This window comes from Zea mays, chromosome 2 (assembly GCF_902167145.1).
Source record: "Zea mays cultivar B73 chromosome 2, Zm-B73-REFERENCE-NAM-5.0, whole genome shotgun sequence".
NCBI classification, from domain to species: Eukaryota; Viridiplantae; Streptophyta; class Magnoliopsida; order Poales; family Poaceae; genus Zea; species Zea mays.
Genome location: NC_050097.1, coordinates 9,385,467 through 9,393,906, shown reverse-complemented (window position 1 = coordinate 9,393,906; position 8,440 = coordinate 9,385,467). Strand labels below are relative to the sequence as shown.

The window sequence follows — 8,440 nt, the reverse complement described above, 5'->3', positions numbered from 1 at the left end:
TGCCTGACAAGGCGCCTTTCCTTGTCCACTTTATTTTAATTTTACCAATATAATATTATTGGCTAGTTTGGGGAAATCCTCCCAAATCAGGGCTAACAAAAAGATTTTTTTTGCAGGTTCAGCTAATTGCTACTCTAAAGATGGTTGCCCTCCCTAAAAGAATACATATAGAGCATGCGAAAGAGCGATTAGATATGATTGTTCTGTAATATCACCTTGAATTCTGTTACCGGAGTATTCATGAACTTTTCAAGTAAACCATAAGCTATTAGGGACCATTTTTCTTTAGGATTCAGAAATAGAAGAATTAACAGATAATTGACTTACCAAAAAGCGAGTCCCACATGTTGTATGTAGAAGGAAAGATCCCTACAGTTGGCCCACTAAGCATCCTAAGAAGGGAACAAAAAGAATAAGCTATAATGAAGCTGCACAAACATACACATCTAAGCAGGCCATGCACTCAGTCCGAAGTATGAAATTAGAATCAAGGAGGAGATTTTCGAGCTGCGTGCTTGCAAAATAAGATTAACATGCTCTATAGCACTGGAAAATAGTGCGTTGCAAATACCCGTGCGTTGCAACGGAAAATACAAAGTTTTGCCCTTTTGCTCTATAGCATTGGAAGGGCAAAACTGAGCAAAAAACACGACTAAGGGTAAAAATGAGGACACCGGCAAAACCAAGGGCACCACCTTAAAAAACCGTTCTAGTTTTGTTCCAGTCAAACTATCTTGAGTTTGCCAACTTTATAAAAAAAATATACCTATACTCATATTACCTATTTGGTGTCATAAGGTACTGACAATATTCTTTGTAAACCTGGTCAAACTTAAGTAGTTTGGACATAGCACAAATCTAGAAGACCTGTTATCTGGGAAGGACGTTGTATTTGTTTGTGTTATTCTTGTTCCCCCATGCATCAGCTTTTCATTTTAACTTTTTGTTAGGTGAAAAGCAACAGGAGTTCTGAGGCTTACACATTTAACCATGATAGTATGGCTCGCCGTGCATTGAAAAATACATGCCTTGGTATGTTTTTCTTTGGCAAACTTATTGCACTCCAACTGAGGAATCACGTTCTAGAGAATTATCACCTAATGCAAGTTTTCTGATGTTCCTTGTAGCATACCTTGCGTCATTGAATGAGCCAGATTTCGTTGAGCTTGCACTGCATGAGTACAAGTCTGCGACTAACATGACAGAGCAGTTTGCTGCATTAGCAGCATTATCCCAAAATCCAGGCCAAGTTCGTGATGATGCCCTCTTGGATTTCTATAACAAGTGGCAGCATGAATACTTGGTAAGATACATGACTGATTATACTTTATCTGTTACTGATAAATGTTTTTATGAACTAATGTAGCACGCAAGTTCTTGGAGAAAAAAATGTAGCACACAAATTAAGTGGGTACCTGTTGTTTCTTTGTTTTACTCTGATAGGTTGTAAGCAAGTTGTTTGCTCTTCAAGCTACTTCAGAGATTCCTGGAAATGTTGCAAATGTTCAGAAGCTGCTGTCTCACCCTGCTTTCGACCTGAGGAATCCCAACAAGGTTGGTGGTGCCATGTGCTTAAATTTTCATGTGGACCTTGAGCACCTAACTAAGATTTGCTAAAAAAACTCAGGTGTACTCACTAATCGGGGGATTCTGTGGCTCACCTGTGAACTTCCACGCGAAAGATGGTTCTGGGTACAAGTTCTTGGGTGAGATCGTTTTGCAGCTTGACAAGATAAACCCTCAGGTTAATGCCAAGTACTTGTTCTCCTGGGTATTTACCTAGTAGAGGATAAAAGCTAAAGAACATGAAAATCTTTAAAAAGATCGTCTTCTCCTTGAGCCACAAGTAGCTGTCGCAGCACCGGGACTGACGCTGCTGCAGGCTTCTCTATCAGGAGGTTTAGGATTCCTGATGGACAGCACGTTCTGCATCTGGACACTGTCAGCTTCTCTTTTTTCGAAGAAGCCCAGGGAGCCCTCCATGATCAGCTTCCCGGAGCCAAAGGCGGGGGGCAATGCCGAAGGCGAATACGAAGGCGAATACCCCGCCTTTGCCCTTGCTCGAAAGAAGGAGGTTTGTCCCCACAAATGCGTGTTCAAGCTTTCAAGGAATGGTCCTATCCGGTGGTTACCTGGCGGGATTGCCCTTTCCCATGGTTGCTTTCAGAGAGAAAGGCAATCAAGTAGGAAATGATTAGTGGTGATGGTAAGCTCAAGAACAAGCAGATCAGTTCGAAAGTTGAAACAATGATGCGGTTAGAAAGCGCAGTGGAAACCCTTTGTGGGAAAGGGGATACCATCGAAATGGCCACCTTTTGCTAGATAAAAAAACAAGCAAAGAAGGAGTGAAGGCGTCGCTTGAAGCGCCGCACTATTGCTCTGCAGGAGTGGTACGTATAACTGACAAAATTGTTGAAGGTTTTCGTCTATATATAAGCAGGGGTAGAAATCGATCAGTGGTTTGGAATCCAAGAAGGCAAGATATGCGTGGTGTAACATTTCAAACATTAGTTATATAGGGAATGCGAGATCAAGCCAAAAGAGACAAGAACGGAAAAGATGAGCAAAAGCAATGGCATTAGGAGAGAAAGCTAGCAAGAAAGGTTTACCTTTTGCAGGGACTGCACGCATCGCGAGCAGCCGGCGTAGGAGGCGTTGCGGCAGCTCTTCTCCAGGGCCTTCACCGCGGCGGTGGGCGTGGCGTTCCTGGCCGCGGCGCCAGTTTTGACGGCGAACGCGGCGGGGCAGCGGAGCGAGCCGATCTGGTGGAGCCGGATGCCGCAGAAGCAGAGCACCGTGTCGCACGTCGCGTTGGGCCGGGGCAGCGCCACCCCGCGCCGCTCCAGCGCTGCGCCCAGCGTGTCGACACACCTCTGGTTGTCGTACGGCACCATGGGCCCGTCGTCGTCGCCGTCGGGCCCCATTCCCTCGTCCCCCACTAGCGCCGAGGGCGGAGGCGCCGGGGGCACGGACAGCGCGGTGCGCGCGTGCGCCGCGAAGAGCCAGGCCGCCAGGACCGGGCAGCAGCGGCCGCGGTCCAGCGAGCCCGGCCCCCCGCCGGCGCCGCACGCCGCGGCTACCCCACCGAAGAGCTCGGCCGAGAGGTCCAGGTGGCACGGCCGCGAGGCGGCGTTGGACGGGGACGAGGAGTTGGATGGGGACTGCGCCTGCGACAGCGGGAACGAAGGCACGTCGGAGCCACGGGCCGGGGGAGCCACGGCTAACGCCACGAACAGCGCGACGGCCAGTTGCGCCCACATTGCCGCCGGCGACGTGGACCAGGTGGTGGTGGTGGCGGCTGTCGAGTGCGACTGTGTGTGGCCTTTCTTTGGGGACCGGGTGTTGTTGTATGTATATACGAGGCTGCAGAGGGCGAGAGGCTGTAGAGGGCGAGCGGACGTGGACGCGAACGGCTGCGTCGAATTGAAGAAAACACCATTGGGTCCGTCGCCAGCGCTGCCGGCCGCGTGAAACGCGGAGGGAGTGCCAAACCCCAGCGACTTTTAACTAGAAGTAATACAAGAAAAGCTATGGCCATTGAGAATTCGACGTACTACACACACCATAGGCAACGGCAATCAGCTAAACGATGTGTCAGGCATGTTTTTACAACTAAATCTCTGGACCGTTCTGACATCGCGCTAAACCTCATGGCCTCATTCATTAGACCGCCACATGTCAGTTTCCTCAGCTGATTATTGAAGCGAAGAGAGCTAGTGACATTTTGTGCAGGCACGCGTACTTGGAATGGACACACAGATCGAACGACTATTCATTGGATTAGGCGAACCACGTCTCACGCCTGCCTGTACATGCACACACAAGTATGTCAATCCATCCATCGTACTGAAACTATCGTATAGATCAGACTAGTGAGAATGATTACATACTTGGCTTAAAATTCATCGTCCACATACTTTTTGCAGTGTAACATTACTCAGAATCTCTGATGGTCTGGGGTTATATGTTTAGGTTGAATCTATTGGTAACATCAACAATTCAAGATACTAATAACACAATACATTTTTTTTCCAAACATCAAATGAAAAGTATTTCCACATCCACACATCAAGAAACGCATGACTGAATGCGTAACAGTGCTTTACCTCTTCATAAGCCCAGACTACAAGAAATCGAGAAGCAAACTCAGCCCACCAAACCTAGAGTGTTCCGCACCACTGCAAAACTACACAGAAAAAAATGCAGCGCATACATACAATCCCGCACCATCTATTTCCAGCGCTCATATCTTATAAGGGCTTGTTCGGTTATTCCCAATACACATGAATTGAATGAGATTGAAAAAAAATTAAAAAAAAAAGTTTGACTTATTTAGGATTCAAACTTATCTAATTGCACTCAATCCACATGGATTGAAAGCTAACCGAACAAGCCCTGTGATCAGGTTGGGCATAAGGTTCAGCAACAACACCCAGCATCATCTCTCAGCCTACCCTTGGCTTCAGAACTCACAGCCTTTTCTCCTCGCAATGCTTGACCTTGCGCCCAAAACACAAAGCACCTCTTGCTAGAGACTAGACCATCGCAAGCCCCCGGCGGCGGCGGATAGGGTTCGGAGTGGCAACCGTACGCGGCGGGGCAACGGACGGGTGATGCCGCGACGGCGATGGGGATCGATCGAATGGGACCATGGCAGGGAGGGGTCAGGTCAAGCGTAGCTGTTTTGAGTGCCGTCAGCAACGTGGAGCTGGAGTGGACCACAGTTTGCGCTTTGCTGCGTGGTGTGGGCCCCGGGATCGGTGGCGTTGCGGTGTTTTGCAGTTAAAAATCGCAAGCAGTTCGTGGCCTCTGGTCTAGTGGCCTGGGACCTGGGACTGGGGGAGGTTGGTGCTCGCTGCAGCCTGCAGAGCGAACAGCGGAGAGGGGAAGCTGAAACAGTGCCGCAACTGCTTTATTAATACCAACTCAAAGTTTGATGTTTTACTATAGCGAAAATGCGAAATTGACATCTCTATCCAACCCATGGTCCGTTTTGCAGGCTACTTAGAGCAAGTATAATAGCAGGCTTACCGTCAGTAGTCACCTCTTACAGAATCCATAGGGAGCAGGTTCAGTCCAATTAAGATGACAGGCTTACCGCTGCTGTGACTATAATTTCTTCACCGGTTATCAGCAAAGCTGAACAGTACGTCCTTGCATTGCATTGCATTGCACTCTCTTTGTTTCTTTCCTCATACTACGTCAATGCATGACGCAGCAAAGCTGAACATGTCGTGTATTCGCTACTTCCACGTCCACTGGGCCTGGCCGTGTCGCGCAATGCCGTCGCGGATCGGGATCCCACGCAACGCATCATGCGTGTAACCTACCGGACTGAGGGCATCTCCAACAACGGAACAACCCAGGTAAACGACGGTACAAAGTACTGTTTTGTACTATAAATTGTATTATTTATAGAGTGAGGTTTCAGATAATAAGTCTGCTGGAATAGTATATATAGTAGTTACTTCGGTTTTTTTTATTTAACATGTTTTAGTTAAAAATTAACTAGTGACTGTCAAATATTCGAGAACGAAGATACTCCTGACGACGGGCTCTTCACGCTGTTCGCTGCAGTGATTTGTTGAATAGCAAACGAGATGTTATTAAAGTAAATAGAGCATCATCATCAAAACTGACACCTCTGAGATGTGAAAGGGATCTTTGGTAGCAGAATCTTTGCCGGGTGCCGGCCACACTGTTGCATGCGCGTCCGCAATGTTCAGTGAAGAATCTCGCTTATCTCTGGATTATAGATCTGCATCCGGTTAGAATACTGTATAGTTGATTCGTTTTGGTTTCAGTCCCTCTATAACGGATTTTTTTTTATTTTGGTCATGCACGGTCGTCGTTACATGGATATGAGGAATTGGCCATGATGGTGTTCTAGCTTGCATAAATTCAGATGAAGTGAAAACCACATGGAGTACATCTGGACAACATTGCCGTGATATATTGCATATATTGCGTTGAAGGATTCGTTCAGCCTTGCATTTGTTTCGTTGCGGCTTGTGAAAACAGAGCCGGAAACCGCTCAGCTCAGGTAGCAAAACTATGTGCGTGACTGCGTGTGCGTCTGAGCCTCTGACAATGAACGAGTCTGAAACTCGCTCTACAGAGTACACGTACAGGTGACGTCAAGCATGCCACATGAGGTTGCCTGCTTGGCTGATGGAGAAAGCGATAGGCAGACGCCGCGAAGATTTTCAAATGTTTCTGGTCAATTCGACGAGATCAAATCAAACTCGTGTATTAAAGTGCTGTCTGAGGCAAATCTACTTCTACTTGTATACAACAACTGAGATACAGTATAATACTTTAGTGGTACTAGTATCACTTGGACAAGATACACGGTCTATTCAGATTCACTAGGTTTATGCCTTTTCCACCAGACTCCCAACCGAGGCGCGTATTTTATCTTCCCTTCCGGCAACGGTTGGCTTGCATGCCAACAAATCCATCAAACAAGTCATATCAGACTTAACACAACATCAAATCAACAATCCAGGTCGTTGGATATGTTGAACGATTAGACAAATTCCAGTTTAAATTCTGAATATAAATCATGATAAAATCACAAGCACTGAAATAACAAGCCAAATCAGATGATGCGTACTGATTAGACTTACTGATAGATGGCACGCGCCGGAATCAGCAGGGTCGACGATGTCAATCAGATCACGAGCAGTCGCGTGAAGACGCTTCCCAAAAACCTTATTCGGCCTCTCCTGGTGCAGGATCTAGAAGGCGAAGGGTTCCGGAGACCTGCTCTCCTAATCGCAGATGCACCTCTACGATCGGGATGAAGAGAACTGGAAGGCGGCTCAACTGTGAAGAGAGGCGAAAGCGAATTGGAATGATTTGGAGGCTGGCTGCCGGGCTCCTTTTATAGGGCCGAGTCCGCGACCCCGTGCTTATCCGCCCACGAAAATCTCGCAATCAGTTAAGATTTTATAGCGATCGGTTAGGATAAGCGTAACAGCCAAGAAACCAAAAAAATCAAACGGCAAAAGGTAGTCGCGCCCCCGCAAGGCGAGGGGCCGGATTTCGGCGGACCATTCACGCGCATGTCGTGCGCCCGCGCCCTTCGCCCCGGCCAGGCCAGGCGAGCGAGCGCGCGCGCGTGTGGCTCTCCACACTCTCTCCTCTCATCCATGACTTGGTGAGTGAGTGTGGCTTCCATATTTAAGCTAGCTCTACTCCACTAGAGCTAGCAATATGGTGCTAATGGTTCCACCTATCCTCTAGCCATCCTCTTGTATGGGCTTTTGAGATTTTCTGGGATTTATTTGAATATCTTAATTGGGCCAAGCCCATAAATCCTAACAATCCCCCACCAGATCTCAAATGCCCATCTGCAGTTTTCGCCACTGTTCACTACTGTTTAATATACTAGTTTTTTCAGCAGAGACTGTTAAGTTGAACTTCCGCCTAGAACTCCAAGCTACACCAACCCACAACTTGGACAATGGACTATGCCTTGAATTGCAAGTTTTGCGTGAATGGGTTTCACTTGAAGTCATGACCAGTACTTGGCTACCAGTAGTCCCCTTCTCGGGTGGAGCATATACGTCGTACTCCAAGGTCTCTTCATGAGTTTACTAGAGATCACCCAGATCTCATAGACTGCGACGTTAGACAGTCTAACTCATATAGGTGTGTTCTTTCAAAGAATGTTCTGCAGGACAACATCTTCGCTAATACAAGCCAACAGAACACATTAAGGCACAAAGCCAACCTATCTTACAGCATTTGAGAGTATTGCATCTTTACTTAGAGAGGGTCAAAGGCTACTCTCCTCAGTTCACCAATGGCTTGTTCTTCCCAGGACCTAATTCACGGGATCTCCGATCACATAGACTGGGTTTCCACCATGGCAACTTTATTCGGGTCTCATACCCATCTCTCTCGATGCGATTTCTATCACATTACGTGGTAGTCCCTTGGTAAAAGGATCTGCCAGATTTTTATCTGTTGAAATATAAGTCACACTTATAACTCCGGAGTTTCTCAACTTTCTGACATACTTCAATCGTCTTTTGACATGTCTTGATGACTTTCCGTTATCCTTAGAACTCGTCACTTTAGCAATCACTGTCTGATTGTCACAGTTCATAAGGATAGCTGGTATTGGTTTCTCAACCACCGGCAAGTCCATCAAGAGTTCACGCAACCATTCTGCCTCAACGGTTGCTGTGTCAAGTGCAGCTAGCTCGGCTTCCATGGTTGACCTCGTCAAAATGGTCTGCTTGCATGACCTCCATGATACCGCACCTCCACCAATAGTAAAGACATAACCACTGGTGGCATAAAGCTCGTCTGCATCAGATATCCAGTTCGAATCACTATATCCTTCAAGTACTGCATGTTGACCAGAATAGTGAATTCCATAACTCATTGTACCTTGCAGGTAGCGCATAACCCGCTCAAGTGCATGCCA

General features: G+C 47.2%; 1 pseudogene across 1 annotated transcript; it reads right to left on the bottom strand.

Moving 5' to 3' along the window:
- Positions 1–287: 287 nt before the first annotated feature.
- Positions 288–3,327, bottom strand: LOC100502514 (uncharacterized; annotated as a pseudogene). The gene is made up of 5 exons (NR_158456.1): positions 2,610–3,327; positions 1,662–2,160; positions 1,416–1,536; positions 1,133–1,275; positions 288–392 (listed from the first exon to the last, which is right to left on the bottom strand). The product of NR_158456.1 is annotated as an uncharacterized protein (transcript).
- Positions 3,328–8,440: the final 5,113 nt, after the last annotated feature.